Here is a 24,454-nt window from a genome sequence, read left to right as displayed (position 1 = left end):
TCAAAGCCAAACACTTCTCATTTTGAAGCACTATTACTTTTTACATACAAACAAAACTAGTTTATACTCACCTTATTTGAAGCCTTAAAATTCTATTGAATTATATTATCAATTAATTAGGAAAAAACCTCACCACGAAACCAATACAATTCAAATTAAGAGTACTTAGGATTTTATAGCAAATCAGGACTTTTTCTAAAGCATAATTGCTAATATATGTAAAATTACGAGGCAACAGTTTCTCATTTTTATTTATTTTTACCTTCATTGGAATTATTTTTATTTTTGTGTTGCTTTGCCTGTAAAACAGAAACAACTTTAAACATCAGGGCACTATATTCAAGATTTAGTGATAAATCCTTGTTACTTAGAAACTCAAATAAAATTTGGGCAAGCGGTATGAGGCGCATTATTACATGTTTACTGTCCTAATTACTTGTACAAAAGTTCAACCTATATAACTCATCTGCTCATGAAATGAATGTATTAACTGCTACAGTACAGGTTCTGTTGAGTTCGAAGGCCATGTGCTATTTGATGACTTAATTTGCCCACTACACTGCCTTATGTAAATGACTATAAAAGCTTGTTTGTACAGCTTGCCATGAGGTAATTTGTCCTTTACTTGGGGCCAATACAAATGCAAACTCCTGGGAGGCAATAAGGCAGTAGAACATGGTCATAAATCGGCCATGCACACGATCTACAATATGCATACAGACATATTGAAATGATCCAAAGATACAGAAAATTCTATGATCTTCTTAAAACTGACAAGTCAAAATCTAAGAATAGTAATAGTAGTACTCTCTTGTCTTATAATCACTGTTTGGCAGTTTCTCATTTTCTTATTCTTGTTAAGCTGAAAAAGAGTTTAAAATGCTAAGCCATTTAACATTTTTCCAGATTCTAATCATATATATGGCTCATGGCAGATCCAAATGAAAATAAGAGCTTTGCTGTTTTACATAGGAAATATCCACTTAGGTCATTTCCCAACAGCTACACAAGCCAAAGTCAACTGAATATATCTTTAATACTCTAGAGAGTGATAGATTTGGTGAAGAAAAGTGAGTCATAAGAATTTTAGAATACATGCATTTATTTGCAAATGAATTAACAAATTATTCATCTGTTAAAGTTTGCTAGATCATTTATCATATAATGTGAACTGTGAAAAATTGTACCTCTGAACAGCCATATCTACGCTGTTTTCATGAAGTGCTACACAAAAAGTGAGCAGATGGTTTTAGAATAGCTCTAACTACTTTTTAATTCTATGTTTGATCATTCTATTACGCTATATTTCCATTGTTTTCTCTCACCTTTCAACAATCTTTGAGTTTAAACATTCTGATTATCATATGGATACTTCATTATAGACATATTTATGCATACATGAGTTTTAAAAACAATCTCTACGAATCGCAGCATGAACAACATTCATTGTCTTATTAGCAAAGATATTTTAGTGACAAAATGTAAGATTTCTATTAAAAAATTAATGTGAAATTGTTGTTTCACTCATATGTAATCCCGTTAGAATACTAATTAACTAAAATACTGTAGTCTAATATAATGATCCTAATAGATTATTTGAGTAAAAAAAGATAATGCTTCCTCTGAATAATTTTACATATATTTTATCATATAATATATGTAATGCATCCTTTATTATGTCAAAATCCAGTCCACATACATACAAAGGGTCTGATTATAATCTACCATCTGTGTTTTCATAATTTTCTGCTAAAACTATAATATATATATATGTCTGTGACTGTAATATTTGTTAAAAGATGGTTGGCATTGTGTATTATTCTGCACATTTTCGGACACAAATAAAAAACAAATGCTAATTAAATATGATCAAAATTCTCAAGTTCTGAAGCTAAAGACAGATGCGTAAAAAAATAGGCACTCAAAAAATCTGAAAATTCAAAGATACATAAAAGAATGGAAACTTTATGAAAGAAACTCGTTAGTGTCATTCCCACCAGGAAACTTCACAAATAAAATTCTTAATCAACATTAGAAGATGGTAACAATTCCTATGGTTTTCCCCAAGTATGCTTAATTCAGGCTCATCATGTTCTTTGTTTCATGAAAATGAGATTCTGATTTAACAATTTGGAAAAAGATAATAACATTCAGTGTATTTGTTTATATAAAGTGAACTCCTTCTACTTCACTTTATACATTTAGGAGCGTAGTGAGGCTTCCTACCTTCTCCTGCCTCCTGCCCATGTCTCCCACCCATACTTCTCCTTTATGTCCTTCAAAAAAAACAATGACATTCTTTGACTTCACTTTGCCATAAAAAGCTTAATACTCTGATAAAAACTGAAAAATATGACAAGTAAAAACAGACTTATTTCACTAAATATAATGGTTTCCACTTGCATCCTTTTTTTTTTTTTTTGCAAAAGACCAGGCATTCATATTTCTTTTCATGTCTGGTGATAATCTATAACCATATAGATACACATATACACAAACACACACTACACACACACACACACACACACACACAGTCACCATTTGGCGTACATGTGATTCTACATCTTAGCTATTGTGAATTTCCTACGATAAAATTGGGTACACACTAACTTCTTCATATGCTTACATCATTTGTTTGGATAAACCCCCAGGAGGGTGATGATTGGGTCAGATGGTACAGGTATTTTTCGGCTTCAGTTTGCTTGCAGACTTATCATATCACATGAATGTATACTTATAGAGCAAAGGAAACATGATTTTGGTGTAAGCTGTCAGTATTTAATGATAATCTAAAATCAATTTTTTATGAAGTTCTGAAGTAGTTACCTTTCGGATGGTAAGAACACATTTAAACTTGGAGTCTAGATTAATGAGGTTGCCGTGTGTTCTACTTCAGATTTTACCTGTGTGTTGTTTCTGTCATTGGTATTGCCGTTTGTTTTTGTGCAAATTAAATAGCATGAAAAAGAAAATGTGTAGTTGGTATTTATATACTTGATTGCTAGTAACAAATTACTTTAAGCTAAAGACTTAATTCTTCCTAAAATAGCAAGCTTCTGCTCTAAAATTATTCTGAAACCATATCATGGTCAGGGAAGTGTTAGGAAAGAGGGAACCAAGATAATAAAATTCAATTGATCTCTTTAATGCATTGTCTTCAGTTTGTTTTAGTTCTTGGCCTGTCTTCATTGCCAGACCTTTACATTTTAAGCTCTGTAACTAATCTTTTCAAGCGTAGGTCCATAGTTTAAAATTTGATATTCTATTCCTTCCTCAGGTTTCTGTCTTTTAAAAAATTTTATTTTAAAGATTTTAAAATTTGTATCAGAAATTCAGATTTACAGAACGAAGAAGATATAGGGAGAAAGATCTTCCCTCTGTTAGTTCATTCCCCAAGTGTCTGCAATGGCTGAAGCTGAGTTGATCTGAAGCCAGGAACCAGGAGCCTCATCCAGGTATCCCATGGGGTACAGGGTCCCAAGGCCTTGCAACACCCTTTAGTGCCCTTCCAGGCCACAGGCAGGGAGCTGGATGGAGAGTGGTGCAAATGGGAAATGAACTGGCACCTGCGTGGGACCCTGGAGCTTTCAGGACGAGAATTTAGCCACTGAGCCATCGTCCTGGGCTCAGGTATCTGTCTTACTTGATTTTGCTATTTATTAGATTTAGTTGCCCAAATTAAACCCATTCATATGCAAATTGTCAGGCATTGGTAAGATAAAAATGAAAGTCACTTTGTGAGCTAAATAATATTTTGGAAATATTGATTACTAATAAATCAATTTAGTAAAAATGGAGTGGCTCTTTGCCCTTTGTTTAGTCTTCTGATATGTAAAGTACAGGCTCAAAATATTTCATGAAGTTTATTTTAGGAATGAAGCTAAATGTACAAGACAGCAGCAGCATAGCGTCTGGCATCTGGTCAATGCTAAATAATTGTAGCTATCATTACTAATGGAACGTGCATTGCAGACTACTTCACAGGTTAGAAATTGAACCATTTCAAATATCATTTATCATATAGATTTTTAAAAAGTATTTTTTCTTCATGAAAGGCTTTGAAAACTATTGTATAAATGCAATTTTTTAAACTCATGTTAATGTCACAGAAAGAGCTATTTTCAGAGTAAGATTCAATTGCTCTTTGATAAAAGTAAATACCATTGCCCAGCTGGGGTTGCTAACAAGGGGGAAGACAGAGAAAATATGTCAACAAAAAGCCACACATGCCCCTGTCAATGTGTTCTACTTTTAGTTGCTGGCTATTTGGAATCTTAAACCATGAAACTGTATTTTACCAATTATTTTGCCTACCCACAATAGATTTCCTAAGAACTTCATGTGCAGAATAAATGCAAAAGCTTGGACAGAAAAGAATTAGAGATGAGCTTTTCTAAAAAGAAATCATAACAACTGACAAAATATTAAAAGGCAAATATATATATATATATGAAACACCAAAAGCAAGTTTTTAGTGGCACAAATTTCCCCTATAAAACGAAGTTGAACCAAGGAAAATTTAATGAAAATCAACAGTAGCTACACCTGCGATTCTCTCCATCACTACTTTCATTATCAAAGTACATTCTTTTCCTGAGTGAAAACGCATGATGTGTTGCACTTACTTATGCACTTTAGCAACAAGTGGAAACTTACGTTTCTTATAAAGTTTTTTTTTTTTGAAAGGCAGATATACAGAGAAGAGAGACAGAGAGGAAGATCTTCCACCCTATTGTTCACCTTCCAAGTGGGTTCAACGGCTGGAGCTCAGCCAATACAAAGCAAGGAGCCAGGATCTTCTTCCAGGTCTCCCACATGGATGCAGGGTCCTAAGGCTTTGGGTCATCCTGGACTGCTTTCCCAGGCCACAATCAGAGAGATTGATGGGAAGCAGGGCCGCCGGGATTAGAACCAGTGCTCATATGGGATCCCAGCACGATCAAAGCAGGACCTTAACCACTACACTATTGCGCTGGGCTCAAAGTTATTTTATTATAAAACAAATAATTATGAATAAATACTGAGTATTTTTCAAGTTTTCACTTTTTAAAGATTTATTCATTTTTATTGCAAAGTCAGATATACAGAGAAGAAGAGAGAGAGAGGAAGACCTTTCTTCCAGTGTTTCAATCACCAAGTGGCCACAATGCCCAGAGCTGCGCCCATCCGAAGCCAGGAGCCACAAGCTTCTTCTAGGTTTCCCATGTGTGTGCAGGATCCCAAGGGTTTGGACCATCCTCCACTGCTATCCCAGGCCACAAGCAGGGAGCTGGATGGAAAGCGGAGCTGTCGGAATTAGAACCAGCATCGATATGGGATCCCAGCACATTCAAGGTGAGGACTTTAGCCACTAGGCTGCCATGCTGGACCTTGATTGAATGACATTCTAATTCCATCTGATTGGATATTCCCTAAAGTGATATAACTAACTACTCCCTAGGAAATTAAAAAAATAATTTTAAAAAGGAGAATCATTAAAAAGAAATACTTATTAATATTTATTAACCATTCTCAAAGATTATTTCACTTAGTAATCCAATTGTATATCTTGGGGCTTATCATTATTTCCTGAAATTAACATTTTGGCTATAGTATTTTTGAACCCCAAACCTATTTGAACACATTTATTCTATCTTAAGATAGAAGAGGAAGAGGATGTGGGCTCCTGGCTTCAGATTGGTATAGTTCTGGGCATTCCATCCACTTGAGGAGTGAACCATCAGATGTAAGAGCTTCCTCTCTGTCTCTTCTCTCTGTATATCTGACTTTCCAATAAAAATAAATTAATCTTTTGAAAAAAGGAAAAAGAAATATGAAACTGTTTTAAAACTTTTGTGGAAGAACACAATTTTGAAAGTACTTTTACTTTGACATAAGCAAGTTTTTTGAAATCTATGAAAGGATTTTTTATAATGCACATTTTCCATGGACTGTTTGTCAAGATATGCATTTCATAATTCATGCATGAGTGTAGATATAAGAAAAATAATATTTTTAAAAAACTATTAATTTAAAATATTCAATGTAAAGGAAGTATGTTTAGTTTCAAAATACATTAATCTCCACAAAATAATCTGAGGAAACTGAAATTCACTCTGACAGTAACTCAATCAAGTTATGTATCTAATAAGTGTTTAACCTGGAGTTCATCTCATGATTATTTCTCTATAATTCTTACACATTAGATTGCTAAATCCCTGAATGTTTTGATAACTGAGTATTCTTGCATTTAACTATGTTTATTTTGCTATTCAACTATATTTTAGATTCATGATTTGATAATTTGTGTCTTAATCGTTTCTATTTGAATATTTGAATGCTTAATGCTAAAAAATAGTACATACAAGATAACAAAAGACAATAAAGCAAATGAAAATAAAGTTGAAATATATGTTGCAATCATATTTCCTACTTTCATTTTTATGTTTCCACCATTGCAATAATGTTTAGAATGCACAACAGGTTTTTTAAAATACATTTATTTATTTTTGTTGGTAAGCTAGGTATACAGAGAGAGAGATCTTCCATCCAATGATTCACTCCCAGAGTGGCTGCAACTGCTGGAGCTGCGCCCTTCTGAAGCCAGGAGGCAGGAGCTTCTTCTAGGTCTCCCACACGGGTGCAGGGTCCCAAGGCTTTGGACCGTCCTCGACTGCTTTCCCAGGCCACAAGCAGGGAGCTGGATGGGAAGAAGGGTTGCTGGGATTAGAACCAGTGCCCTTAAGGGGTCCCAGTGCATTCAAGGTGAGGACTTCAGCTGCTAGGCCACCATGCAGTTCCCCACAATAGTTTTATATTCTCACATTTTCAAACTGTATGTTCTGTGCAGTAATAATATTCCTTAAATCACTCTTAAAGTCAAATAACTTATTTTAAGCTTATTCGTTAAAATATGTATTTGTTTTGTTGGAAAGACTGATTTGCTGAGGGAAGGAGATACAGAAAAAGATCTTCCACCTGTTGGTTCACTCCCAATGGCTTTAATGGCAAGAGCTGAGCCAATCTGAAGCCAGCAAGAATCTTCTTCAGGGTTTCCCACGTGGGGGCAGGGCACCAAAATTTTGGGCCTTCCTCCACTCTTTCCCTGGGTGACATGCAGGAGCTGGATGGGATGTAGAGCAGCCAATACAGGAACCAATTGCCCATATGGGATCTTGGAGGCTGCAAAGGGACAATTAGTCAATTGAGCCATCTCCCTGGGCCCTTAAATCTATTCTAATGTAGAAATTATTAGAAGTTTCCTATCTGTTCCAGTACAGTATTGAGTGTATCATCCTTTATTTATTTATTTTTAAAGATTTATTCACTTTTATTACAAAGTCAGATGTACAGAGAGGAGGAGGAGAGAGGATCTTCCGTCCGATGATTCACTCCCCAAGTGACTGCAACGGCTGATGCTGTGTCGATCGGAAGCCAGGAGCCAGGAACCTCCTCCAGGTCTCCCATGCGGGTGCAGGGTCCCAAAGCACTGGGCCGTCCTCAGCTGCTTTCCCAGGCCACAAGCAGGGAGCTGGATGGGAAGTGGAGCTGCCGGGACTAGAACCGGCGCCCATATGGGTTCCTGAGGCATTCAAGGCAAGGACTTTAGCTGCTAGGCCACGCTGCCGGGCCCCCATCCTTTATTTTTTGTTCCACATAGTTTTGTCTGTTTTAGCACATATGATATTCTGTTTACTGGTATTTAAAAAAACTATGCGCTGTTAACTCCCAAGGAAGTGTGAACCTGATTAATAATTTATATTTCAAGCGTGCTTGTTTGTTCTTTGTAATCACACCAGGTGAAGCCTAGAATTAGTTTGTTAAATTGGAAAATCTTGGCCATTGGTATTTTGATTAATTTTTAAAATATGTATTAATTTTGGAAGACTTGGCTTCGTGCAAGAATTCCCTTGCTTGAAGCTTTGTACTGTATGCTGCTTGTTTACTGCTGCTTCTTGGATTTCATCTGTGCTTTCTGTTAAATATGTGCCTGAGTCTTGCTTTCAGTATCTTTTAAGAATTGTAAATCATTTAACTTAACAATTCAAAAAAAAGTTCTTTTTATTTTTCCTTCCTTCCCTTCTTCTTTCTTTTCCTTTTTCATGTTTTTTCTTTGAAATGTAACGCTGTTGCAATACCTAAAGATAATCATTATTATTTACAAATTTCCTTTTTTTTATTGCATTTTTAAATTGTTTGAGCTTTGCAGTATTTATTTTGATGTTGGGGTCTGACTTCCACATAATTCTAAAGGATTTGGAAATTCATCAACTTCACTTTTACCCTATGCTTTGGGAAAATTGGGTGTCTCTTTATTAAGTGGTGACCTGGAAACACCACAATTCAGTAAAAGACAATTCTTGGATTCTGAAGTCCTATCTTACTCATAGTTATAGCAATAAATATATAGCATATCATTCATTTTGAACGTTAATGGATAAGTTGCAGATAATTAATGATTAAATTTGAAGTCTATGGTAATAGAATGATGTACTCTTGAAATAGTTTCTATTTTATTGTTGAACTGTAATTAATGGACCTTTCAAAAACAGTTGAATCCTAGAACAATCTTGATTTTTTGATTTTAAACATTACCTGGAATGTACTGTCATGATTGCTCTCATGTGAATCACTATTTTTTAAACACACGGTAATGGTTAAATTTCAGTCATTTGCTTTAAACAATTCCTATATTAGCGCTAGGCAAATAATGAATATTAGTGATTCCAGAAGTTAGTCTACTATGTTTTTCTATTTGTTCTCCCTTTTTGAAAATTATTTCAGAATTTAATTCATTTTTTATGTGTGTGTGTGTGTGTATGTGATAGGAACCTTCACTTTCCAATAGGTCTTTGTATGATTGTATTTTACTAACTGCATACTGGAACTTTCTGGTACCCTGTAGGAGGATTTTCTTCTTTTACCAGTGTATGTGATGCTGAGCTTCATGGAAACTATGAAATAAATAACGTCTGATCCTAGGAATTATTATTTAACATATTGGTGAATTCAATTTTGCACTGATCAAAGACTTCTGAACTATTCATAAATAAGATATTCTCTTTCTGCTTTATTTTTAATGCTCTTTGTTTTTCCGTTTTGGCTTTGGCCGGGTTGCTAGCCTTTTAGGGCAATTTGAATAGACTTCTACTTCTGACCTTGAATGACCAACAATTGCTAAGTTGTCCTCCTATTATAAACAAACATAAAATCAATCAAACAGAGCAATCCATTAGCAAATATTTTCTTCCTTGGAAGAGTGAAAAGGACTAAGGTTTTGCCTTGGAGAACTTTTTTGACATTCACACATGAAAAAGAAAATCAGAACTTAGAATCTGAAAAGAACAGATGAGTTTAATAATACTAGGTCACCTGGAATTTGTCAAACAGTTTCTCCAAAAATAGGATAGAGTATACAAAAAAAATCTACATGCTCATATGACTCACCTTGCATGTTTTGCCAAATACCTAAGCTCCTCTTATATAAGAAAACAACACCTGGCTGGACATGAGATCACCATTTTTTTGTGAGAGTCTTAGCTCATTTAATCTGATTTTGAAACACTTCTATTAGTATATAATCCACTCTTTATTTGTGGCTTAGTTTACCACAAATCATAACTTTGAACAAGTAAAGAAGTATATGATCTCTGTTCCATAGGAGTATATTCAAGAACCAAAATTTCAATCCTATCATTTGCAAACTATGTAACTGGCAAAGTATTAGCATCCAGAATTTATAAAAAGATCACAAAACTCAATTATGTGAAACAATCAATCCAGTTAAGAAATGGGCAAAGGAATGAACAGGAAGTTTTGAAAAGATGAAATGCAAATGACCATAATATTTAAGGTCAGCATCCATCAGAGAAATGTAAATAAAAATCTTAAGGTTCTGCTTCATTCTAATTGATATAAGTCACCCAACAATTAAAATAATTGATGGCAAAAAATGTGCGTGGGGGGCAGTTACTCTAATTTACATTGGTGAGGATATAAGTCAGTACCATCATATGGAAAATTCCTTATATATGGAGATTCTAAGACACCTGAAAGTAGCTCTACCACATTGCAGCCAGCCAGCCAGTTCCTGGAAATTTATGCAAAGAAAATGAAATCAGTATATAGAAGAACTATGCGTAGCTCCATGTTTGTTGCAATGAAAGTCACAAAAGCTAAGAAGAGGAATCATTAAACCTGTCCTTCAACTTATGCTTGGATAATGAGAATATGGTGAATATGGTGAATATACGCAGCCATAAAAAAGAGTGAGATCCTGTCATTTATAACAAAACAGATGCAATTCAAAATGATCATACTTAGTAAAATAAGCCAGTCTCAAAAAAGTTTCTCTTAGAGAGCCACACACTAAAGCACAATTTAAGACAAACTACAGATGAGTAGAATTTGAGTTCAACCACTCAAATTGGAGAGATAAGTTTAAACTCCTAGGGAATTTTGTAAACCATGCACCACTTCCCGCCCAAAAAAAATCCAAGAACAATCAGAATTATAGTAAAGACTGCACTAGGTCCACTATAGCAAAAAGTAATACCAAGTTTCAAACCAATTAGTATTATTTAAATAATTGAATGCTTCACTGAGCTTAAAGATAATATCTAGATAATTAGTTACACAAAAATGAGTATGTTTCTTACACAAAAAATATACAGAAAATAAGAAAAATGATAAACAGAATAAATCTCAGAAGTTGAAGAGACAATATGAGTATTCCACAAGAGTTTTAGAATGTTATAATTTCAAGATTCCTTGTAAGTTACACTACATAATAATAGTAATTTGGGCACACAAATAGGTAAATACATGATAGACACAGTGCACAGACTTCAACAGTATTCTAAGAAAAGTAATTTGTTCAAATTTGTAGAGATAAATGGGACCTACTCCCAATAACATACAACACATTTTTGCTGTGTGCATAGCAATACAGCAGATCTCTAAAGTTTATGCACAGTTTTAACTGTAATTTTGCACACATTGATTTGTAATTCAAAGTCCCCCACTTTTCCTTTTTCTTCAGTTCCTAGGAATTACCTCTATTTTTTGGTTCTGTGATTTTGACCATTTTGGATATGGGATTTAAATGAGATTATGAAATGTTTTGTTTTATGTGACTGGTTTATTTCTCTAAGAAAGCATCCACAATGCACATTCTCACCATTACACATTAGCCCAACTTTCTTCTTTGTAGAGGCTAAATGGCATTCTATTTTATTTAGATGTGCCATACATTCTTTATCCCTCATCTATTTTTGGATATTTACTATGTTTCTACACTTGGTTATAGTGAAAGTGATGCAATCAACCTGACAGTGCTTGTCATTTCTTTGGACTTCTCATTCCAATGTTTTAAGACTATGTTGTCTATTTGAGATCCCTTCTCATCCTTGTAATTATTTGGTCATTTTTTCCAACTTTGACAAAAATATCTTTTTTGTTGTTGTTTGTGTTTGGATTGCATTTGTAAGAAGAATGGATGCTCTATTTTTTAAAAATGTATTTGAATGGCAGAGATACATAGAGAAAGAGAGACAGAGAGATCTTCCATTTGCTGGATGACTCACCAAATGATCGTAATGTTCACAGCAGAGTCATTGCGAATCCAAGTGCTTCTTCCAACTCTCCCAAGGAGGTGTGGGGGCCCAAACACTGAAGCATCCTGTTTTTCCAGGCCATTACCTGGCAATTGCATCAGAAATGGAGCAGCTGGGACACAGATAAGTGCTATATGATGCTGGTGTCGCTGGTAGAGGCTTAGGCTATTTTGCCACCATATCGGGCCCAAAGCCCCTACTATGATCATGTTAGAGTGCGTGTCTCCGTTTTGGATTCACTAATAAATGTCAAAAACAGCATTGGATACATATACATTTGCCATAGGCTTATGTTCCTGCTGAAGTGATTCTTAGTTCTTAGATAATGCCTTTCTTTTCCTGTTTTAACATTTTTTGACTTAGACTATTTTGTCTGATATTATGATGGCTACTCCGGCTCATACTTGCCTTCTATTAGTGTGAATTACTCTTTCTAACCTTCCATTCTCAGTCTGTGCATGTGCACAGACCATGAGGTCTTTCTTGTAGGCAGCAAACACATTATTTTTAAAATCCATTCAGGCAGCCTACATATTTAATTGGAGAATATATACCATTACATTCAAGGTTATCATTGCAAAGTGGTGCCTTGGTCTTGAAACTTTCCCATACATAGTCATATGAGTTGTTTCTAATTTTATGTGTACGTTCGCTAGATTTTCTACCTGCCTTCACTTTCTTTCATGATGCTGTCTTTCTGTTTCCTTCTGTGGTGAAGGCTGCTCTTTCAGCAGGTATGGAGAAGTGTGTGCTGGGTGGGGCACGGGAACTTTGGTCAGTGGCTGAGAGTTGGGAAACAGTCCAGAATGTCACTCATTTTGGGTGTGGTTGATCTCTTCTTTCACATGGGAGAGAATATGAGCATGTCAACTGCTTTGTGAATCCAGTGTTCAGTGTGGCTGTTGCAGGTAGCAACTGTGCAGTCCACCACCCTGATGCGTTTACACATAAAGGATCTGTGAGAACAAAGCCCACTATGATAGCCCATCATGGAAATCAGAGTGCTCCGTATCTCTGAAAAAAATGATTTCCCAAAGTATCAGGTTCACCCTATGTTCTATGGCACAGTCATAGCATTCCTACAAGCACAGGGCACAGTGCTCCACAGCTACTCAGAGGAGAGGGTCCACACTCATGTCACTCCTAGATCAGGTTTTACATGTGCAAGTGAGGGTTAGGCAATGCTCTGCCTTGGAAGCGAATTCTGAACTTCTGATAGTGATAAAGACATAAATGGCTGCCCTTGTCCTTGCAAAACCTCCATATCAGGCTCCAGATCAATGCAGCTCTGTATTTATCCCTCAGACAAAACTTCCAGTTACTGATGAGTCACAACACCCATTACTTGACTTATTATGATGGAACTTTCTTCATGTCAGTCCCTGCCATCTTTGTGGGTAGAAGTGGAGGAAAGCAATGCAGTCTCCATTCACAGAGTCAGGTGGACACCCTGCTTTGTACAAACCATTCATGGTTGAATCAATCACCTGGGGCTATAAGGTTCTCCCTTAGCCAACACCTCCTATGACATGGCTTGGTGAAGGTTCCTCTCACCTTATTCAGACAAGGTGACATCCCTTACAACCACTAACTGTGGGAATAACTGGCATTGTACTGCTTCGTGCTGCCTGATTGTACCATTCTTGTTGCATCAAGTTCAACTTTAAAATATTTATTTCTCATGACACAGTTCTTTAAGCTCAGGAATTTCTCCTTCAACCATCCTTCATACCCTGGTTTCCCTATATTGTAACAATAGTTCATTCCCTAAACAAAAGTCACAATTGCATCATTCTGTTATTTAATTGTATCTTGACAGTGCAGGTATAGACAATGGCACAAAGTCTAGCATTCTAGTATCAAGATATGTTTATTAGTTTCATTGGCAATCCAGTTTTTATTCAGAATTTAGCATACATACTGCAATGTAATTCCACTTCATGGTATATTTGCCTCCAATATACAGATCCTTTAGTTAAACACATGTACATACAAGCTTACTTATATGTAACTTGATCTTATATTTTGCAGGAATGTCACTTTATACCAGAGAGAACACATGATATTTGTCATTTTATGACTGGATTATTTCACTGAGCATAATGGCCTCTGGTTGGAACCATTTGCAAACAAATGGTAAAGTTTCATTCTTTTTAATGGCTGAGAAGTGCTCCATAGGATAGAAGTATTAAGGTTTCTTTATCCATTCATCGTTTGACTGGAATATGGGTTATTTCCATTCCTTTGCTGTTGTAGATTATGCTGTAGTAAACATAGACTTTCAGGTCATTTTCTTAAATGCAGATTTCATTTATTTTGGATATATTCCCATAAATGGGACAGTTGGGTCACAAGGCACTATATATGAAGAAATTTCATATAGTCATTTAAAAATGGAATGAAGTTGTTCAGTTTCTTACAAAAATATATAAATCCATGCACGTGAGGGTCATTCAAATTTGAATTTTTGCATCAAATTAAACATTTTTGGATCCATTTTTCAAGTGTAGATCTTAATTTAGTCTGTGTATATTCATGTATAAAATTTAATGTTTTTAAAAATAGATTTATAATGATAATTTCTCTATAGAAATAGAAATATATTTAGTTAGCCCATAAATATCCTAACTAATCATTTGACATTTAAAAAATACATTCACCCTCCCATTGTCTCCTTCCCCACCCCAGTGGTTTTGCCTATATTATTCCAACAGCATAGTCCTTCAACAACAGTCACAAGCCCACCATTCCACTGCATGAGTATCCTGACATTGTAAGTGTAGACAATGTACAAACCAGCATCCTATTTCAACCTACATTTAATTGTCATATTGGGAGTCCATTTTTTTCTTTTAATTATTTATTATTTTTACTTAATTAATTACATTGTATTATGTGACACAGTTACATAGGTACTTGGGTTCTCCCGACCCCTCCCCGAACCCTCCCACCATGGTGGATTCCTCCACCTTGTTGCATAACCACAGCTCAAGTTCAGTTGAGATTCCCCCATTGCAAGCGTATACCAAACATAGAGTCCAGCATCTTATTGTCCAGTCAAGTTCAACGGCTTCTTAGGTACACCCACTCTGGTCTGAAGACAGAGCCAGCAGAGTATCATCCCAGTCAATTGAAAGCTCCAACATACCATCAGCAACAATTGACATCATTATGGAATTAATTGACATAGTAATGAGTAACCAATATGTTAAAAGTAAATGCGAGTTCCCAGCCACCTTCTGTGACCACCTCACCTACACTTCAATTTTAGTTTATATACAGCATATAACATTCATAACATAACATGTTATACATAACATCATATCATCTTAAATTAAGGCAAACATGTGGTATTTAACCTTTTGGGATTGGCTCATTTCCCTTAGCATTATGGTTTCCAGTTTGGCCCATTTGGCCACAAAGAACTGCATTTTGTGTTTTTTAATAGCTGAGTAGTATTCCATGGAGTAGATGAACCATAGCTTTCTTATCCAATCCTCTGTTGATGGGCATTTTGGCTGCTTCCATGTTTTTGCAATTACTGATTGTGCTGCTATGAACATAGGAGTGCATGTTGGTTTCTCATAAAACAAGTGTTCTGGATATATTCCTAGGAGTGCTATTGCTGGATCATACGGTATGTTGATTTTGAGTTGTTTGAATATTCTCCATACTGATTTCCAGAGAGGCTGTACCAGCCTGCAGCCCCACCAGCTGTGGAGTAGGGATCCCTTTTCCCCGCAACTTCGCCAACAAGTGTTGTTGGTGCTTTTATTCATGTGGGCCAGTCTTACTGGCGTTAGGTGGTACCTCATTGATGTTTTAATTTGGATTTCCCTTATTTCCAGGGAACTTGAGCATTTTTTCATATGTTTTTTTTGCCATTTGGGTTTGTTCCTTTGTGAAGTGTCTGCCCATTTCCCGTGCCCATTTCTTGAGTGGCTTGTTTGTTTTGACATTTTGGTTGTTTTGTAGCTCTTTGTATATTCTGGAGATCAGCCCTCTATCACCTATGTCGTGTGCGAAGATCTTCTCCCATTCTGTGGGTTGCCTTTTTACTTTGTTTATTGTTTCTCTAGCTGTACAGAGCTTCTTAGTTTGATGAGGTCCCAATTGTTTATTTTGGTCTTGATTTCTACTGCATTTGGAGTCTTTTTTAGGAAGTGAGGGCCTACCCCTAAGTGTTGCAGTGTGTTTCCAACATTTTCTTCCAAAAGTTTGAAGGTTTCTGGATGTAGGTTTAGATCTGTTATCCATTTAGATCTGATCTTAGTGTGTGGTGAGAGATGTGGATCTATCTTTTTGTTTCTGCAGGCTATTAACCAGTTGTCCCAAAAGCATTTATTGAACAGACCTTCCCATTTGCCTGGATTATCATTTGTCCTTTTGTCAAAGATTATTTGGCTGTATCTGTGTGGGTTCCCATCTGGTGTTTCTATTCTGCTCCATTGATCTTCCTCTCTATCTTTGTGCCAGTACCAGGCTGTTTTGATAACCACTGCCCTATAGTATGTCCAGAGGTCCGGAACTGTGATTCCCCCTGCTAACTTCCTGTTCTTCAGGATGGTTCTAGCTATCCGTGGTTTTTTGTGTTTCCAGATGAACCTTTGGGTCATTGTTTCCACTTCCATGAAGAATGTTTTGGGCAATTTGATTGGGATTGCGTTGAATGTATATATTGCTTTTGGCAGTATAGACATTTTAATGATATTGATTTTACCTATCCAGGAGCATGGGATGTTACTCCATCTTTTGAGGTCTTGTTCAATTTCTTTTTTAAGTAGTTTGTAGTTTTCTTCAAATAAGTCTCCAACATTTTTGGTTAGATTTATTCCCAGATATTTCATATTTTTCTCTGTTATTTTGAATGGTATCTTGCTGGTTAAGTCTTTTTCCATCTTGGGGCTGTTTGCATACACTATGGCTGTTGATTTTTGTTCATTAATTTTGTGCCCTGCCACTCTACCAAACTCTCGTACAAGTTCTAGCAGTCTCTGTATTGAGTCTCTTGGCTCTTTTACATAAAGAATCATATCATCTGCATATAGTGAGAGTTTGACTTCTTCGTTTCCCATTTGGATTCCTCTGATTTCTTTTTCTTGTCTTATGGCCTCAGCGAGTACCTCTAGGACTATGTTGAATAGTAGTGGAGAAAGTGGGCATCCCTGTCTTGTCCCAGATCTCAGTGGGAAGGGTTCCAGCTTTTCTCCATTCAGTATGATGCTGGCGTTGGGTTTTTCACATATGGCTTAAATTATGTTTTGGATTTTTCCATCTATGCCTACCTTGGTTAGGGTTTTTAGCAGGAAGTGGTGTTGGATTTTGTCGAAAGCTTTTTCTGCATCTGTTGATACTATCATGTGATTCTTGTTTTTCAGTTTTTGGATGTGGTGTATCACATTGATGGATTTCCGAATGTTGAACCATCCCTGCATTCCAGGGATGAATCCTACTTGATCTGGATGAATAATCTGTCTGATGTGTTTTTGAATTCTGTTGGCTAGGATTTTGTTGAGAATCTTAGCATCAATGTTCATCAAAGAGATAGGTCTGTAGTTTTCCTTCTCTGTTAGTTCTCTGTCTGGTTTTGGGATTAAGGTAATGTTGGCTTCATAGAATGAGTTTTGAAGGGTTGCCTCTTTTTCTATTGTTTTGAAGAGTTTGTAGAGGATTGGGGTATGCTCTGTTCGGAATGTTTTGTAGAGTTCTGTAGTGAAGCCTTCTGGGCCTGGGCTTTTCTTTGTTGGGAGGTCTTTAATCACTGATTCAATCTCTGCTTCAGTTATGGGTTTGTTCAGGTCGTTTGTTGCCTCTGGGCTAAGTTTTGGCAGGTGGTAGAAGTCTAAGAACTTTTCCATTTCTTGGTGATCTTCTGATTTGTTGGAGTACAGTGCTTTGTAGTAATTTCTAATTATGTTCTTAATGGTTGTAATGTCTGTTGTTATGTTGCCTTTTTCATCTTTGATGCTGTTAATTCTTGCTTTCTCTTGTTTTTTCTTTGTCAGTCGGGCCAGTGGGTTGTCTATCTTGTTTATCTTCTCAAAAAACCAGCTTTTTGATTCATTGATTTGTGTATTTTTTTTTTATTTCTATCTGGTTGATTTCCTCCCTTGTTTTGATGATTTCTTGTTTCCTATTGTGTGTGGGGCTCTTCTGCTGTTGTTTTTCCAATTCCTGGAGGTGTGTGTTTAGTTCCTGTATTTGGCGCCTCTCTTGGGCCTTGACATGAGCTCCAATTGCGATGAATTTACCCTGTAGCACTGCTTTGGCAGTGTCCCACAAATTTTGGAATGTTGTGTCAGAGTTTTCATTGGTTTCCATAAATTTTTTGATCTCATCTTTAATTTCTTCTCTGATCCATTGTTCGTTTAATAGCATATTGTTCAGCCTCCAAGAGTTTCTGTATTTCCTGGGGCATTTTGAATTGCTGATTTCCAGTTTCATTCCGTGGTGGTCTGAGAGGGTACATGGTATGATTCCTATCTTTTTGAAGTTATTTAGGTTTGCTTTGTGTCCTATCATGTGGTCGATCCTGGAGAAGGTGCCATGCACTGCTGAAAAAAATGTATAATCTGTGGCCTTAGGGTATAAAATTCTATAAATATCTATCATGTCCAGTTGTTGTATTGTTTGTATGAGCTCTGTTGTTTCTTTGTTGAGTTTTTGGTTTTTTGATCTGTCTATTGTTGTTAGTGGGGTGTTAAGATCACCCACTATTATTGTGTGCATATCTATGTCTCCCCTTAAGTCCGTGAGTAATTGCTTCACATAGCTAGATGCGTTTGAATTTGGTGCATATATGTTCACAATGGTAATTACTTCCTGATGGATCAGTCCCTTCACCAATATATAATGTCCTTCCCTGTCCTTTTTGATGTGTGTCAGATTGAAGTCCACATCATCTGAAATTAAGACAGCTACCCCAGCCTTTTTTTCTCGTCCATTGGCATGAAATATCTGTTTCCAACCTTTCACTTTCAGCTTCTTAGAATCTCTTCTGGTTAGATGTGTCTCTTGTAGGCAACAGATAGTTGGGTGTTGTTTGATAATCCATTCTGTTAATCTATGCCTTTTGATTGGTGAGTTCAGGCCATTTGTGTTAAGAGTTAAAATTGAGAGGTTGTGATTTTGCCCTGCCATACTTGTTTTTGTGGGTGTTGATATCTGTGTAATTGCCCTTCCTTGTGTGGAATTTAGTGGGGAGACCTTCCTGTTTGCCATCTTTGCTTATGATTCACCTCCTTTTTTTCTGGATTTAGTGCATTTCTAAGGAGATTTTGTAGAGCTGGTTTTGTGCTGGCATATTCTTCTAATTTCTCTTTGCTGTGAAAGTATTTGATTTCGTTCTCAAATAAGAATGAGATCTTTGCTGGGTACAATATTCTTGGTTGACAGTTGTTCTGATTCAGGATTTGGAAGATCTTTGTCCATTCTCTTCTTGCTTGTAAAGTCTCTTCAGAGAAGTCAGCGGTGATCCTGATTGGTTTTCCCCGGTATGTGATCTTTTCTCTGCTTCGTACTTGTCTTAGGATTCTTTCTTTGTCTTCGTTGGAGTGGAACTTGAGCACCATATGTCTGGGTGAAGATCTCTTTGGGTCATATCTGCTGGGAGTCCTCTAACCGTCCTGGATTTGGGCTGGTTTCATGTTCCCAGTGTTTTGAAAGTTTTCCTGTATAATTTCTTCGAGCACCATTTGCATTCCTGACTCTTTTTCCGCTCCTTCAGGAAGGCCGATAATCCTAATATTCGATTTTCTGAGGTTGTCTTTCATTTCTTATATGGTCTTATTGGCTTTGTTCAGACTTGTCTCCAGCTGTTTAATGAACTGGGTATGTTCGTTTTGTGTATCTTCCGTTTCAGAGATCCTCTCTTCTGCTGTATTTGTTCTGTTGGTTAGGCTCTCAATTTTGTGCTCTAAGTCAAGGATTTTACTTTTCATTTGTTGTATTTCTGAGGCTATGTGGTTCTTGAATTCCTTGAAGTCCTCCCAGTTCTTCTCATTGTCTCTGACATATTTTAACATTATTTTTTTGAATTCCTTGTCTGGTAGATCTTCTATGTCTTCATCTCTCATCTCCGAAATAGACATTGGCTTTTGATCCTTTATTGGTAGGGTGTTGGCTCTCTCATCTGGATCATTACCTTTTCTGGTATTTCCTCCCATGTGTTAGTGTTTCTTTTTTGAGAGACCTAGGCACCAGTGTGCTGAGGGGTCTCCAAGCACTATCCTATAGAGATCGGAGTCTGCAGACGTGGAGTAGCAGGGTGTGGGAATTTTCAAGGCACTTTTGGTGCGTCTCCAGAACACTGGACCTCAGGGCGCCACTTCCAGGGCCCAGTGGATTCAAAGCGCACTCTCAGCTCGTCCCCTACAGGTATGCTACCACAGGGCGTGGGGGAGAGTGAAGGCACTCTCTGTGCGCGCCCGCTGTGCGCGGGATCACGGGGCTCGGAGGATTCTAGGTGCTTTCTCGGTGTGTCCCCAGTGCCAGGGACTGCAGGGCGTGGAGGTTCCAGGTGCTCTCTGGGAACGCCTCCTGCACGTGGGTCCACAGTGCTCTCCTGGTGCGTCTCCCAAGCACGGGACTATAGGGCGTGGGGTGTTCCAGGTGCTCTCTGGAAGCGCTTCCTGCACAGGCCCGCCCACCCCAGCACTTGCAGGGGACCGACCGCCCCAGCGCTAGCATGGGACTGCCCAGCCCAGAGGCGTGCTTGGGTTCCTGTGGAATAGCACCGCCCAGCTGAGTGCCAGACCGCAAAGGCACGGAGGAGTATTCAGTGTGCCTTTTGCCTTTCTCCTCAGTGCACAGGACCACTGTGCGTCACCTCTCAGACACAGTTTTTGCAGTTTCAAGGCACTTGCCCGGTGTCCCTAGATGCTGGAGTCTCAGGGGGGGAGGGGCGGGGAGATGAGCATCAAGGGTGTTCAGGCTCTGTGCATGCCCCTGGGGGGCCAACTCCCGGAGCCTCCAACCCACCACTGTCCCCACCCAACTCACTCAAACCTCAGGTTCTTGCAGTCTGCCTCTTCCTCTGGTGGGGACCCTCGCCGCTGGTGCCAACTCCCGGCTACTGCGTCCGTTGTAGGTCCCGGCGGGTGCAGGCGGATGGAACCTGGAGGATGCGGCTGGTGCAGGTCCCGGCGGGGCTTGGCGACCAGGGTGGGCGGATACCGGCGGGTCCCGATGACTCCAGGTCCTGATGTCCGCAGCAGGCGCAGGTCCTGGCGGGTCCTGGCGACCAGGGTGAGCAGGTGCCAGCGGGTCCCGATCACCGCCGGTCCTCAAGGCCACAGCGTCTGCGGGTCGGTCTGCGGGTCGGTCTGCGGGTCGACTGCAGCTTTCAGCGGCTGCACTCAAAGGTGACTCAGCAGATCAGGAACGGAAAGTCGTCTTCCCTGCCCTTTGTTTTGTTTTTCCCTGGTTGCTCTTCCTAGTTGTGTGGATTTTTTTGGCTCCACACTGTCCAGGGAACCTCACATTCTTCTCCCTGTAGTTCTATGCTTCTCCGCTTACGCTTTTGTCGCGTTCTAGCCCTCTCTGTCTGTGAGCTCCCTCACAGTCTTCCTCCTATGTCAGCCATCTTGCGAGTCTCCCCGGGAGTCCATTTTTATTTAAGAGTGGAGTTGTGTAATGAAATGCATCTTTACTTCTTGGTATGCTCGTCTACATTATACAGATCCTCAACATACATATAGGTATATACATGATTGCTTGTATATTTTTATTTTATGTTTTGCATGAATGTTGCCTTATATCAAAAAGAACTCATGATATTTACCCTTTTGGAATTAGCTTATTTCACTAAGTATAATGGTCTCTAGTTGGGACCATTATTTTTTGCAAATTTCATTCTTTTTAATGACTTAGTAGTTCTCCATGGAGTAGATGTACCACAGTTTTTCTAATTGTTCCCATTTTGACAGACATCTAGGTTGTTTTGCTGTCTGCACTATTGTAGATGTGTTGCTGAAGATATAGGATTTCAGGTCACTTTCTCATACGCAGCTGTCACTTTCTTTAGCTATATTCCCAGGAGTGGAATAGCTAGATCATACACAGATGAATTTCAAGTTGTCTTCTCACTCTCCACACTGACTTCCATAGTGGCTACAATAGCTGACATTTATACCAACAGTGGAGTAGAGTAACTATTTTCCCCATACCTGTCCCAGCAGGTGTTATTAGTAGAATTCTAAATGTAGGCCAATTTCATTAGAGTTAGGTGGAATGTTAATATGGTTTTAATATATGTCTGCTAGCCATTTGAATTTCTCCAATGCATTCTTTCCAGTTTACTGCAAGGGCAGCAGGGCTCCACAAACTTGGGTCTTCTAATCGTTTCCCAGGACAATTTCCAGGAGCTCACCTGAAAGTGGAGCTTCCAGTACATGATTAGTGTGCACAAGATATTTCAGCGATGCGGTGGCAGCTTTATCTGTTATGCTACAATATGGCTTCAAATAAGGTTTTATATTTTCATTTATGTTCTTTTGGTGAAATAGTCAATTTTCTTTTTTCAAATCAATTTTCCTTTTATTTCTTGAATCTATGTATGATGATGCTTTAAATTTTTATAGTTACATTTTGCTATTCTAACAGGAAATATCTCATGTATTTTTGTATTTACTTGTAATAACAGTCATACATCCTTATGTCCATGTGTAATGAAGATCCTGCTATGAACCAGGCAATTTAAACCTTATGTTTTGGCAACTATGGGAACTAGCTTCTTGTTCCAGCACCAATATCCTAATTTTTTTATATTTGGTTATCTCTGAACAGGTGTAATTATCATCACATTGGCTTCTCAGTATTAAGCCTTTGAGTGAATTCCCATGGAGAGCCCAGAATCACTTTGGGATTATAATTTCTTTTTTTCAGGAATTTCTTTGACTTTCCTTTCCCCCATTCTCATTTGACTGTTGAAAGGGACTATTCGTTGCTTTGTTGCTGTACTGTTTACAGCAATGACCTGAAGAATAGACTGGTTTTTTTTTTTTGAAAAGCCACATTTTATAGAGAGAAAACTACACAGAGAGGAAAGATCTTCTGTCCACTGTTTCACTCCCCAAAGTGTCCACATCAGCCAGCCAATTTGAAGCCAGGAGCCAAAAGCTTTCTCCAGGTCTCCCAGGAAAGTGCAGGCTTGCAAGTCTGTGGGTCACCCTCTACTGCTTTCCCAGACCACAAGCAGGGAAGTGTATTGAAAGCAGAGCAGTCATAACACAAACCAAAGCCCATATGGGATCCCAGTGCATACAATGTGAAGGTTTAGCCACTGTGTCATTGCATCAGGCCTTACATGGATAGTTTTATGGAATCATCCTATCAAATGCAACTTTTGTGCTTCCTTACCAGGGTTGCTCATGCCATTTGCTTTCTGATTTCCTCTTAAATGAGCCAGGCAGCAGTTTCTTCATCTTCAGTGAATTTCTAAATCCCCTCTCCATTTTCCTTCAAAAACAGCTCCACAATTTTTGAGAGCACAAGTGTTTCACTTATTCCACATGCTTCCGTAAACATAGTTAGTAGCTTTTGGAAGAGATCAGGTGCTATTTGCTTCTCAGTCATGCTATTATCAGTGGAGCTCTAGAATTCTCACAAGTACCACTCTTCAGATAGAACATTTTCCCCTTCGTGCCTGATAGAAAAAAAAGTTCCTTTTACAGAGCTAATACTTAGCTCAGATTTCTGCAGGTTGAAAAAAACCTCATAATCACCCTGGGAGTTTTCCTTTGGGCTGTCAGGACGGAAGGGAAACCTATCTTCTTGGTTGCATACTTCTAAATGTATTTTTCACCTAAATGTTAAAAAAAAGAGTGGAATAAATCTTGGTTTAAATATGAGAATCTTTGAGAATCTTACTGTCCCGTAAATATTTGTATGTTTTGTTTATACATATTTCATCCATGAATGCCTGCCTTTTGTCTCATTTGTACACTTTTAAAGTTCATTCTATTTTTATTTAAATCATATTCATCTATTTCATAGGGGTGTTAGTTGTAACATACTATTTTTCCATTATGAATTGCTTCAAAGGCAGGGTTACACACACACACACACACACACACACACAGGAAACAAAGAGAGGGTGAGTTTCTACACAGTGATGGCAGCAACTAGTGCTGGGATGTATTGAGACAAGGTACTCATGTCCATCCAAGTCTTCCACATGGCAGGGATCCAAACCCCTTCCAGATTTTTCAGTAAGGAGTTAGATAGAAACTGGAGAAGCTCCTACTCAACTGGTCTTTTGGGGTGTTGGAGTCATAAACAGTATTTTAACTTTCCAAGAAACACCAGTCTTGAGATTATTATTTAATGCTGATTTTTATTTTATACTTTACAAATAATTTCACCATTTTGAGTAATTGCCTGTCCTTTTTTGCTTGTCCTTCTAATTTATTTCTATACACAGACTTATTCATTAATTCCATTTTCTTTACTGTGATAATGCAATGAATGGTTAAGTTAATTACGAGATAATCAAATGGCATTTTAAGCCTCAACAAAGTAATGTTAGCGTTATCACTAAGCAATAAATTGTTAAATTCCTTATTCTGTCTTTTTTACGTGTTCTCTCAGGCAAATATATTTCTAATATGTGTTTAGCAATCTTCATTAGGCTCTCTTAGCACATTAAAATCATCTAATATTGCTACAATAATTAGTCTTCCAAACAGTAGCGTGGGCATAAGTAGGATTGATCACTTGCCCGGATTTAACAATGCAATCCAACTCAATGTTTTCATGACACTGAAAACAGAAGCCAACATTATATACTCTGTTGTACAGAGAACAATGTCAAGAAAATATCAATTTTTGGATACTCTTATTTCAGTCAATATTGTGTCAAG

Source organism: Ochotona princeps, chromosome 1, assembly GCF_030435755.1.
Source record: "Ochotona princeps isolate mOchPri1 chromosome 1, mOchPri1.hap1, whole genome shotgun sequence".
Lineage (NCBI taxonomy): Eukaryota > Metazoa > Chordata > Mammalia > Lagomorpha > Ochotonidae > Ochotona > Ochotona princeps.
Note: the sequence above shows the minus strand (reverse complement) of the source record.